The sequence below is a fragment of the Geotrypetes seraphini genome, chromosome 10, assembly GCF_902459505.1.
Source record: "Geotrypetes seraphini chromosome 10, aGeoSer1.1, whole genome shotgun sequence".
NCBI classification, from domain to species: domain Eukaryota; kingdom Metazoa; phylum Chordata; class Amphibia; order Gymnophiona; family Dermophiidae; genus Geotrypetes; species Geotrypetes seraphini.
Genome location: NC_047093.1, coordinates 56821174 through 56835070, shown reverse-complemented (window position 1 = coordinate 56835070; position 13897 = coordinate 56821174).

Here is a 13897-nt window from a genome sequence, read left to right as displayed (position 1 = left end):
TTTTTTTAAATCCAGGCCTGATTGCTATGGTTTATCAAGCTTGTGTTACTCACAAATGGCCATTGATTTACTCTGGAATTTAGACACTACTTATGTTTTCCAAGTTCAAAGTGAGTTACATATTTAAATACGGTTGGTAAATTCCCTTTCTGAGGCAACACAGGGTAAAGTCTTATCTGGAACCATTTTTGGTCACTTTTAGAAAGGTGGTTGTCATGCATTGAGATATTTGGCTGTTGAAAAGCAGAACCAATGGTCTAGGACTTGTGCAATTCATTAGAGGCTCTAGACCAGTGTTTTTCTACCTTTTCCAAGTTTCCAAGTCTATTATGAAGTTTGATTAATCGCCTAATCTACCTATGGACTGGTACAAATAAAAGAATTATTTTGTGGACTTGCACCGGTTTGCGGACTGGCGGTTGAAGAGCACTGGGCTAAGTTGTGGGCCTGATCCCGCCCCCCTCCACCCCAGACCCCACCCCCATAATTGTACTAATTGTAACACCATGTTTTCCATTCATTTTTCAGATATACACACAATATAATCTTATTAACAACACATAATGGTTAACCACAAAATTAAACTAAGGGGACCTGCAAAGGAAGTAGAGGTAGTGGGACCGTTGGGAAACAGCGATCATAACATGATCAAATTCAAGGTTGAGGTAGGAATACCGAAAGGAAAGAGAACCATAGCGACAACTTTCAACTTCAGGAAAGGAAACTACGAAGCAATGAGGAAAATGGTAAGGAAGAAACTTAGGAACACTTCCAAAAAATGGCAAACAGTAGAACATGTCTGGTCTTTTCTCAAGAACACGGTGAGCGAGGCGCAAAATCTGTATATCCCCAGATTCAGAAAGGGGTGCAAAAAGAGTCGAACAAGAGACCCGGCGTGGATAACTAAAATAGTGAAGGAAGCGATAGGCAATAAGAAAAATTCATTCAGGAAATGGAAAAAGGACAAAACTGAGGGGTACTGGAAAGAGCACAGGAAGTATAAAAAGAATGTCACCGAATGGTTCGAAAAGCCAAAAGAGATTATGAAGAGAGGCTAGCCAGGGAAGCATAAAATTTCAAACCGTTCTTTAGATATGTTAAAGGGAAGCAACCAGCTAGGGAGGAGGTGGGACCGCTGGATGACGGAGACAGGAAGGGAGTGGTGAAGGAGGAGAAAGAAGTGGCAGAAAGACTTAACATGTTCTTTTCATCTGTATTCACAAACGAAGACACATTCAACATACCAGAACCTGAGCAATTCTTCAATGGAAATCAAGCAGAAAAATTAACATCCATGGAAGTGAGCCTTGAAGATGTACGCAGGCAGATAGAAAAACTAAAAACTGACAAATCCCCGGGTCCGGACGGAATCCATCCAAGGGTTCTGAAGGAATACTGCAGCAAATTTGTAATCTATCCCTGAAAACAGGCATGATCCCAGAGGACTGGAAGATAGCCAATGTTACGCCCATTTTTAAAAAGGGATCAAGAGGTGAACCGGGAAACTACAGACCGGTGAGTCTGACCTCGGTTCCGGGGAAAATGGCGGAAGCACTGATAAAAGAAAACATCGATGAACATTTTGAAAGAAACGAACTTCTGATAACCAGCCAACATTGTTTCTGCAAGGGGAGATTGTGCCTAACGAACTTATTGCACTTCTTCGAAGGAATGAACAAACGGATGGACAAAGGAGACCCCATAGACATCATATATCTAGATTTCCAAAAAGCCTTTGACAAGGTGCCCCATGAACGCCTACTCTGTAAACTGAAGAACCATAGGGTGGAAGGAAACGTGCATAGATGGATCAGAAACTGGTTAGCGGGTAGGAAACAGAGGGTAGGAGTGAAGGGCCATTACTCGGACTGGAGGAGGGCCGCTGCTATTTAATATATTCATAAATGATCTAGAAACAGGGACGAAGTGCGAAATAATAAAATTTGCAGACGACACCAAACTATTTAGTGGAGCTCGGACTAAAGAGGACTGTGAAGAATTGCAAAGGGACTTGAACAAACTAGGGGAATGGGCGACGAGATGGCAGATGAAGTTCAACGTTGAGAAATGTAAAGTATTACAAGTGGGAAGCAGAAACCCGAGGTACAACTATACGATGGGAGGGATGTTATTAAATGAGAGTACCCAAGAAAGGGACTTGGGGGTAATGGTGGACATGACAATGAAGCCGAACGGAAAATCTGGTAACCTTAACTTTGATGAACCATGGGAGGATGGAGCTGAGGGAAGGGAGAGATACTGCAGTGTTCTCCCCAGAAATCTTTTCCAGCCGGGTGGCATGAAAAAGTAGCCGGGCGGGACTGGGAAATTTGGTGGTGGGGAAAATTAAATGTGCATTATTTTTATTAGTTAATTATTATTAATTATTTTCCAATGCTCAATATGACTCCCTTTTTTCAGGTTTGACACTTAGGCAGTGTTCCAGTAGCATTTAAGCCACCCTTGAAAAAAAAAGTAATTCAGATCCTCTTATTCCTAATAACTACTGACCAGCATCAAACATTCCATTTCTTTCAAAACTACCGTACTCGAGAGACTGGTATTCAACCAACTTCAAACTCATGTTGAATCAGTTAATGCTTTGCATCCCCGGCAATCTGGTTTTTGTTTAAGACATAGCACAGAGACTGTAGTTCCTGCCTTAGGGCTCCTTATACAAAGCTGCGATAGCAATTCTGCCACAGCAAATGCACTGAAGCCCATAGGAATTGAATGGACTTTAGTGCATTTGCCATGGGAGAATCACTACTGTGGTTTTGTAAAAGGGGCCCTTACAGAGTGAGCGCCATAGTCATCTAGACCAGTGTTTCTCAACATTTTCAAGCCAAGTACCCCCTAAGTCTAACAAATACCAACCAAGTACCCCAGCCCAAGCTCTGCCCCTGACCCCACCCCCATTATAATAGTATTAATTGTAATGCAATTTCTGCCATTCATTTTTCATGTACACACAATATCTTATTCATAATGGTAACCACAAAATTTTTTAAAAACCCCACAATGCACACTGTATGCAGAGAAAATGTTGATTATCATTTATATTTGTTTTATTTTTCAAAAAGGTCAAGGCAGATGACTTTAAAATATGCAATTTCACCTCATTAACAACTAAAGAAAAATAGACAAATATAGTGCAAAATATAGACAGCAATTATAAATTCTCAAAACTGACATATTTTGATCACTAAATTGAAAATAAAATCATTTTTCCTACCTTTGTTGAATGGTGATTTAATTAGTTTCTGGTTGAACTTCCTTCTCACTGTGCATTCAACATTTTTTTTCTTTCTGCCTCCTGCATGCTTCCTCTCCGCTGGACCGCATGCTCTTCCCCAACCAACATCTCTCTCTGTCCCTCCATGAGTTGAACTTTAATTCTTCTTTCCTCCACCCCTATTGGCAACATGTATCCCTCTAATCTCCCTCCTCTGTTATGATCTTGCATCTCTCTGTTCTTCCTCAGGTCTCTCCCACTCTGTCTCTTCTGTCTGTGCCTCCCATAGTCCCATCTGCTTCTTTCTCAGACCTCCAGGCTGTGAATGCATGGTTGAGGAGATGGTGCCAGGAGGAGGGCTTCCACTTTGTGAGGAACTGGACGTCCTTCTGGGGAAAGAGCAAGCTCTACCGGCGGGACGGCCTGCACCTGAGCACAGCGGGAACTAGACTACTGGCAGCCAATGTGAAGAAGGAGATCGAGAGGGCTTTAAACTGAGGAGAGGGGGAAAGCCGACAGCTGATCTGATGTTGACGCTTCGGACAACAGTATCCAGAACAGATGCTGAATGGGCTGACTGCAGGGAGGAAGCAGAGGGACCGGAGGATCTTATGATCAGACAGCGAGGGAAACATCAGGTAAAGGGAGCTTGCTGGGAGAAGACTAAGGGGCATGGAGACACAGGGGGACTGGGTGGCACGAGGGCGAAAGCTGAGGGCAATATAGAGGTACCACAAGGCGAGGGGGATCAAACAGAGGCTCAAGGGATGATAGCCCAGGAGGGGGCCGGTAGGGCTAGAAAACCCAGAGGAAAAGCGGGGAAGTGGGATGGCGGGAATGTGGGGAAGCTGAAAGCTAAGAGGGTAAAGGCTGAGGGCAAAGCAGAAGCACAGGGAACGGGAGAACTGCCCGAAATCCAAGGGCAGGCGGCCCAGGTAAATGCAGAGGTGGAGGAAAAACGACGGGACCTACGGGACCTGCGGTGCTTATACGCAAATGCAAGAAGCCTCATGGCCAAGATGGGTGAACTAGAAGTCGTGGCCAAGGGGGAGGACCTAGATATAATTGGAATTGCAGAAACCTGGTGGACAGAGGAAAATCAATGGGATGTGGTGCTGCTGGGGTACAAGCTCTACAGGAGGGACAGGACCCACAAGAAGGGGGGAGGCATAGCACTATATATAAAGGACTCTATCCACTCGGTCGGGATGGATATGGCAACGAAGGCAGAGGGGCTGGAATCGCTATGGGTCAAATTGCCGGTAAACAAGGGTGCAGGCATAAAACTGGGGCTGTACTATTTCCCACCTGGTACACCAGAAGGAGTCGAACACGACTTGGAAGCGGAATTGAGACAGGAATGCAGGACTGGAAGTGTAACAGTGATGGGGGACTTCAACTACCCGGGAATAGACTGGAGTACGGGTCACTCCAACTGCACTAGGGAAACAGGATTTGTAGAAGCTGTGAGGGACTGCTTCATGGAGCAACTAGTCAAAGAACCGACGCGAGGGGGTGCTACTCTTGACCTCATCCTAAACGGATTAGGGGGGCCTGCAAGAGGGGTAGAAGTGGGAGGACCACTAGGCAACAGTGATCACAACGCGATCAGATTCACATTAGAAAGGGGGACACCCATAGTAAGGAGGACCGCAACAACTGCGCTCAACTTCAAGAAAGGGAACTATGTTGCTATGAGGGAAATGGTGGGGAGGAAGCTCAGAAACATCTTTAGGATGGAGACTGTGGGAAGCGCCTGGACCCTATTCAGGGACACCCTGCAGGAAGCACAAAGAATGTACGTCCCCAGTTTCAGGAAAGGCTGCAAGAACAAGCGATCAAAGGACCCGGTTTGGATGTCAACTGAAGTAAAGAGGGCAATAAATGACAAAAAAGCATCCTTCCGGAGATGGAAAAAGGACCCAACGGAGGAAAATCACCAGGCACACAGGAAATGCCAAAAGGAATGCCACCAAGAGGTTAGAAAAGCGAAAGGGGAATACGAAGAGGGGCTGGCCAGGGAGGCGAAAAACTTCAAGGCATTCTTCAGTTACATAAAGGGGAAGCGACCAGCGAGAGAGGAGGTGGGGCCGTTGGACGATGGGGATAGGAAGGGAGTGATTAAGGAGGATAAAGAGGTAGCTGAGAGGTTGAACACGTTCTTCTTGTCAGTTTTCACGAGCGAAGACACATCTAATATACCGGACTCAGAGGAGCTCATGAGTGGGGAACAGGCCGAAAAATTGGAGCACATAGAGGTAAGTAAGGAGGATGTCCTCAAACAGATAGACAGGTTAAAATGCAGTAAATCACCGGGCCGGACGGGATCCACCCAAGGGTTCTGAAGGAACTAAGACAAGAAATAGCGGGCACAATCCAGCATGTTTGCAACCTATCCTTGAAAACTGGTGAGGTACCAGAGGACTGGAAATTGGCGAATGTCACACCTATCTTCAAGAAGGGATCGAGGGGTGACCCCGGGAACTACAGGCCGGTGAGCCTGACTTCAATTATAGGGAAGATGGTGGAAGCTATGATCAAGGACGGCATTTGCGAGCACATCGAGAGGAATGGCCTACTGAGAACAAGCCAGCACGGATTCTGTAAGGGAAGGTCGTGCCTAACGAACCTTCTGTACTTCTTTGAGGGAATAAGCAGTCGGGTGGACAATGGGGAACCCATAGACATCATTTACCTAGATTTTCAAAAGGCTTTCGACAAGGTGCCACATGAAAGGCTGCTTAGGAAGCTGTGGAACCACGGGGTGGGAGGGGATGTGCACAGATGGATCAAGCACTGGTTGTCGGGTAGACTGCAGAGGGTCGGAGTGAAGGGCCAATATTCTGACTGGCGGGGAGTCACGAGCGGTGTGCCACAGGGATCGGTGCTGGGGCCGTTACTCTTCAACATATTTATCAATGACCTGGAAAAGGAGGCAAAGTGCGAGGTTATAAAATTTGCAGACGATACCAAACTGTGCGGTAGAGTTAGGTCCAGGGAGGAGTGTGAGGACCTGCAAAGGGACCTGGACAAGCTGGAAGACTGGGCAAACAAATGGCAAATGCGCTTTAACGTGGGAAATTGCAAGATCATGCATATAGGGAAAAAGAACCCATTATTCAACTACAAATTGGGGGGGGGGCATTGTTGGGAGACAGCAGACTTGAGAGAGACTTGGGTGTGCTGGTGGATGCATCACTGAAGCCATCTGCACAGTGCGCAGCAGCCTCGAAAAAAGCCAACAGGATGCTGGGCATCTTAAAGAGGGGCATAACAACCAGGATGCGGGAAGTCATCATGCCATTGTATCGAGCGATGGTGCATCCACATCTGGAATACTGCGTTCAGTATTGGTCGCCACACCTCAAGAAGGACATGGCGGTACTTGAGAGAGTCCAAAGGAGAGCAACGAAACTGGTAAAAGGGCTGGAACACTGCCCATACGCCGAGAGGTTGGATAGGCTGGGGCTCTTCTCTCTGGAAAAAAGGAGGCTCAGGGGAGATATGATAGAGACCTTCAAGATCATGAGGGGCATAGAGAGGATGGATAGAGACAGATTCTTCAGACTGAAGGGGACAACAAGTACGAGGGGGCATTCGGAGAAACTGAAGGGAGATAGGTTCAAAACAAATGCAAGGAAGTTTTTTTTCACCCAAAGGGTCGTGGACACTTGGAATGCGCTACCGGAGGAAGTGATCAGGCAGAGTACGGTACAGGGATTCAAACAGGGATTGGACGGATTCCTGAGGGATAAAGGGATCATGGGATACTGAGGGAGGAGCTGGGATGTAACACAAGTATAGAAAGCTAACCAGGTAATAAGTATAGAAACCCAACAGGTCGTGCATGTGCAAGACCGGAGGGTTAGGACTACGATGGGAAGATAGGACTTCAATGATGCTGGGATGAGCCAATATGCATGACTGACGCAGTTTGTGGGAAGTTTGTATCTCTGGAAATCTTTTGAACAAAGGAAAGGGAGGACTACCTGTGGAGCTGATCTTTTGCTCGGGAGAAACAGTAGGGCCCTACTTTTGGGAATGAGGGATGGGGGGAGCACTCTGGCCTCTTGTGCGGCCCTCGGCCTTGGAGAGGTCCGGCAGCACGGCCCCGGTCATTCATCCTAGCAGATCACGTGCCCGGTCACTCTGCTTTTTGTGGATCACTTCTCAGCCCACCATTGTGAAGTGCTCATGCCTTTGGGTGCCTTGCGCACGTTCCCACGCTTCTTGGCTCGTCTTCTGAAGCGGCCGAGGCTTTGGAGGGTGGCGGTTCCAGCATAGCACACTGACATCTCTCCTGCATTGGGAGGCGGAGGTCGCGGTCCATTGCTCACCCTGTTGACACTGACAACATCGGGACAGTGGGCTGTAGTTAGGCCGCTCGGCGCTTGTGCCTGTCAGCCAGTGGGCCAACTTGGCTGGGGTTTTGTGGTTGTCTGGAGGGCCAGGTTTTGGTGCACCGGCATGTTAAAATCACATATTAGTAAAACTTCCCCTTTTTTAGTTATATTCTGAATGTCTACTATTAAATCTGCCCACGTCTTCTGTCTGTGAAGGTCTGTATATCACACCAATGTAAACATATTTACCATTCCCTCTTTCCAAATTGATCTACAGTGCCTCTTCCTTGTCCTGCAGATCCTGTAATTGTGTGGCTTTAATATGATCTTTATAATGCTACTTCCCCTTTTTTTCTTCCTACCCTGTCTTTCCTGAACAGATTATAGACCACTAGTATAAATACATTCCAGTCATGGTTGTCCTTGAACCACGACTCTGCGATCACCACTATCTCCAACTCGCCTTCTAGATCCAGAATCTTGTTTCCCAAACTTCGAGCATTAGTATATACTGTTTTCCAGACATTGCCGCCTTTTCCCATCCATGCAAGTGGCACCCTCATAAGTCATTCACAACTTGTATTTGCATACCATGGACTATCTTTACCTTTACATTTGAACAGTTTGACAATGCCATGCTGTTAATGCACATTAAAAATCATGCTATACAATTAATAGAGTTTAATAAATATATCATTAAATATTCTGTCATATAATTATGATAAAATGTACCAATATATTGTTTCCTGCAGCAGCAACCCATAAAAGTATAGCGACCATACTATGGTAAATGATACGTGTATATGATACGTTTCTGTTTAGTGCTTGAAGATTTGGAATAAGGTTATGGGCATTAAACAAATTACCTTTGCTGTTTAAGAATGATTTTAGTCTGCATTTAATGGTTGATCTCTTTTGTTATGGATACTTAAAACTATTCTATCCTGTAAAACCAGAGGTTATTTTAAGGATGTGTATCTTAAATGACGGTGCCCAAGTTCTGTGTGTACTTTCATGCTTTTAAAAAAAAAACTGATACTTGGAGGGTTTTATAGTCAAACCTCCCTTTCACCACTTTCTATATATAAAGTAGTTCATACAATTTTTTCCGGCCCTCAGAGGTACCACCAAATGTTCAATTTCTTTCATAACATATGGCTTTATGTACCAAATCGTCACCGGGTCGTTTTTTATAATAGTTTGTATAAATTATTTATATTAGTACTTTAGTTATAAGAGCTATACTTAGCTTGGGTAGTAGGTCTGGAGGGATGGAAACGCCAACATGTTTCACCCATAGGGGGTTTCCTCAGGGCAGTAATCCCTACAATACAAGACTAAGATTATTCTCCTATATAAATATATAAACTGTCTCTCTATCCTTTCATACAATATTAGTATTATCAAACATTTACTCACCTCATTCAACCTATTTCCACGACGCAGCCACCCAAAAGTAAGATCTAAAGATGGCCGCGGCGTGCTACTAAGGACTTTAACTACTACCCAGCTGAGAGCAGTCACCCCAAGCAATCACGTGATCGACACGGAGGCCGCATCAGAGCTGGAAATTGGAAAATATTTAAAGGGCACTCCTCTATATGATACAGGATGGAAATAACACAATCAATATGGGAAACTAACCCCAAATCTCTCCCAGTGGACCTCATAATAAAGATTGCCATTCGAGCTCAAGGTTAAGGCCCCAGGGGATAACTGTATTAAGATGGTAAATCCATTTTTGCTCTAAATAATTCAGTCTGGCTTCAGTATTACCCTCTGCTACCTGCACTGTATCAATAATCCTCCATCTGATTTGGTCTAGTGTGTGTTTTTTTAAAATCCAGTGCTGGACAAGTAGAGCAGTCACATTTTTCTGTACAAGGAAATTGAAGTCGGTATAGTTCTCTGCTTTTGTGCCAATGTTTCTATATGCTTTGAATTCAAGTGAAGGAAAAAGGTAAGAGAAAAAAAACAACTTTGTCAGCTGCAGGTTCCACTTGAAATTTCATCTCTGTGTGAAACATTGTTCACAGTCAGATCACATCAATAGATAAACTGGTGACTAAATCTGATTGTTGTATCGCTTTCTTTTCTGGACGTAACCAGTGAAAATTGCAAGCGTTATTTTTGCATTCTTGGCATGACTAAAGAATGTAAAAATCTCTCAGGGTTTCCGCATCTGGCATTGTGCTTGATGCAGGTTTCTGGGTCTCGCTGCATCTTTGTCGGGTAGAAACCGATGTTTCACCTACCATGACGTGACTTTATTCAGGATATGGAATTAGGGAGTGAGGTATATTATAGGAATGATTAAAACAAACATGAGTATTGAAAAGGTGGACAAGGGCTTAGAAGTTAAAAGCAGCCCCCAAAATATGGGCTTTTAACACAGATATGAACTAGAGAGTTTCAACTGTGCTGAAACTAAGATTCGACATTGAAGGTCAGGCATTCTTGAATCGCATTGTTGCTATTGATGAAACATGGGTCAGAGACTTTGAGCTGCAGCTGAAATCACAGTCCAACGAAGGGAAGCGACCAAAAAAATTTCGACAAGCTCAATCAAGTCAAACAAATGATGATTTTTGCTTATGATCATGAAGGCATCATCATTACAGACAAAGTTCCATGTAGAAAAAGTGTCACAGCAGTGTATTATCGTGATTTTTTGCAAACAATGCGCAAAAAAATGCACAAAACCCAACCTCAGTTGCTCTTGGCTGGGCCACTCATTCTTCACGACAACGCTCGTCCGCACTATAACCACTGGGGTCTCACAGAACAGCCAACAGTATCCCAAGTGGTCATAGGAAAAACTACTGGACAAGGCGTGCTACTCAAGATGGAGTCAGCCCTGCAGGGACTGAAATAAAGTAAAACACAAAACCCTGGTTTTCCAGAAAACTCTTATAAAGGTTTTAACCTTTTCTTATCGTAATAAATTTTATGTTACGCTGGTTCCAATCGTAATTATTTTAGCAAAGTTTTGTATTATTCACCGTTATCATTTATGGCTATTGTAAACATAATGTAAATAAGTCATAAGTCTGTAAACTCAAATATTTTGTGTTACTGGCTCTTTATTAGTCCTTACAGACTGTTTATCCACTGTCTATGTCATTTTTGGAATGTCCCGTCATTTGGGACACACGATAGGAAAAGGTTAATAGTCAGGATAGGCCTGAGCCCTTCAATAAATTCAGGAACATCAAAAATAAACATCAGAGAAAACCCTTGTGAGGCTTTCAGGATTTTCCTGCTCCAAAACAAAAAAAACAAAAACCCTCGACTTTTTTTTAATACAGTTTCTTTTGCAAAGTTCTTTCCCTAGCTTGCTTAATGCAGGTTACAGATACGTCCAGCTTCAAACCTTTATTCCAGCCAACAGTGTAGAAGCCTCCAGCTGGGTACAGGGAGTTTGCCACAAGTTTGCTTTTAAAGCTTTCCAAGAAAAAATCCTTCCCAGGATGTCAGCAAACTTCTCCCCAACAGTTATTGGCAAACTTCAGCTCCTCCCTGGCTTGAGCTCTCAAGTGAAAAGCCGGTGACAGGTCAAAAGCGCGCAAGACAATCGCACGCAGACAAAAACGCGCAGACAACTCAGCGCAATGACAATGGCGCTCACAGACAATTGCGCTAAAGACAATTGTGCGCAACTATATAATAATAATAATAACAGCTTATATACCGCAATACCGTGAAGTTCTATGTGGTTTACAGAAGATTAAGCAAAGGTAACAAATTGAATTGACTTTAAGAGGGGAGGAAGAAAGAGATATATCTCCGTGCAAGACAATTGAGCGCAGTGATAACTGAGCGCGAGACAATTTAGCGCAAGATAACTGAGCGCAATGACAATTCAGCGTGCCCCTAGATGCTGCTTGGCGAACGAAGGACACGCACACGTAGAGCATGTTAACACGTGATCACGTCAACGCGTTTTCAGTATGATTCCCTTGACTCTTTGCGTTTTCAATATAAGTCACGTGAATGCATTTTCGTTATTATGGTTACGTTTCCTCATTATATATGTCCTCCGAACAGCCCGCCTTCCTTTCGCTGCCTGACCGTGTCCGTTATAGATAAAGATCTGGTTTTGCTAGTACTTCATCTATAACAAATATTTGTCTTGTGCGGATTTTTCTCGCCTCTGGTGAGAGCAAACGTACTTCCACATTTCTTCATTTACAGGTATGTTTATATTTTTGCACGTGGACCGTGTTTGTTAATGTCGCTCCCTTTGCAAGCGATACAAGATGCGTGCTACAAGCGAGGGTATAATCATAAAACTCAGCGCAATTGACTATGAACTGTTTATATTGGGTATGTTGATATTATATTTCCGGTTCGCACGCGGACCGTGTTTGTTAATGTCGCTCCCTTTGCAAGCGATACAAGATGCATGCTACAATCGCAAGAAAAGCGAGGGTATAATCATAAAACTCAGCGCATTTGACCATGAACTGTTTATATTGGGTATGTTGATATTTATATGGGTATGTTTATATATCATGGAACACTCAGCGCGCATCAATAGTCATTGTTGCACCCATCTTGCGTTTAGTTTTCCCGCATGGTAAAAGAGCGAGAAGGCTGAGTTATGATATTAAGATTATGTATCATGTGATGTTTGATATTAATTGGATGTATAATTGAATGCAGTTATAGAATTGAAAAGTAATAAAGATGTAAAGAAACATGTTGGCATGAGGTAAAAACTCTTATGCCAGCAAGACTAGTATCTGAATATGTTTAATTTGAGTGATGCATTATCTAATGATACAATATTATTTGGTAAGTCCATGAGAAAAAAAAAAAAGTCAAATATCAGCACATGATAATAAACCTTTATTGATCATGACTGGAGTCGTCATTCAACATATAAGTAATAATTTGAAAGATCATAGTAGACTCAAGTATATAGTTTCGGGTGCAATTCATTATGTCACATTTACAAAATGGAAAGAACAGTAACAATAAAAAAGGGAAGTTGTAATAATTTTAATAAAATTTGGGAGCCATTAAGTTTCAAGTTTCAAGTTTATTCAAAATTTGTTGAATCGCTTATTTAAATTTACTAAGCGATTTACAGAAACAAGAAAAATAATACAAATACAAGGTTAGTTAAACTTTAATACAATGTTAAAAAGGAAAAAAAAAAATAAAAATAAAAATAAAAATTGAGTTAAAATTAAGTTAAAATTATACAGACTAACAGACACATAAGGAAAGAAGGGTAAAATTACATATGTATAATAAAATAAAAGGTGTGAGGTAAAAGAACATGAGGTAAGGAAAAGAAGTAAGGAAAAAGATGGAATTATAAAAGATTAGGGAAATTGTTTTCATACATTATATGCATCCTTAAAAAGGAAACTTTTTAAGCTACTTTTAAACTGCTTTAAATCCTTTTCAGTTCTAAGATACAGGGGCAAATTATTCCATAATTGTGGGGCTATGACAGAAAATATATCAGTACGACGAGTTCCAATTACTGTAATGTAATAGACACTTTTCTATTGAAAGATACACCGTCTTATAGTTGGGAGGGGGGGTCTTTATTAAACTATTATCATTCATATTGGGAAAAGTAAGAGTGGGGAAGTGGGGTGGGAAGGGAGGTACTTATATCTATTATGTGATAATATAGACAAATTGACATGTGATGTATTTCATTTTAATGTTTTGATTCTTGTACACATGATGTGTCATTGAAAATGAATAAAGATTTAAAAAAAAAAAATAAGAGTGTGCTCATGGTTTATAGTTTTATAAAGGCATTGGGTACCATTTTCTTTTGCAGGTATCGTATATAAGAGGATATTCACATCTACAGGTATATGCATAGCTTCATTTTTTGGTTTTGCTAAATCAGAACAATAGGATAGGATCAGTAGTCTGATGGTGGGGCATATTGATATAAACTTTTTGCCTAGGGTGTGTAGTGAGGGTGATTGTATACCATTGTAGTGGGTCCTTTTTTTGGGCCTCTCTGCCTTCCTTCTGTCTGTGCTTAGGTATAATGACGTTCTTAATCCATGATGGTTGGCAAGCCAGATTTCCACTATTAGAGGTATGATTGCAAAGGTAAGTACAGACATAGTGGGTCCTGTTTGTTATATCTATGTGCTAACGATATAAATTCTAGTCTTGCAGTGATGTGCTGAGGGATATGAATTTGCTGAAACCCCAGTGTTGTCAAGAAGTTCAATCTTGGAGGTATAATATGCAAGGTAAGTACAGAGGTATAGGGATTTGTATTTCATATGTATGTAATAACTTCATATAATCTACTATTGAAGCTGACTACAATCAA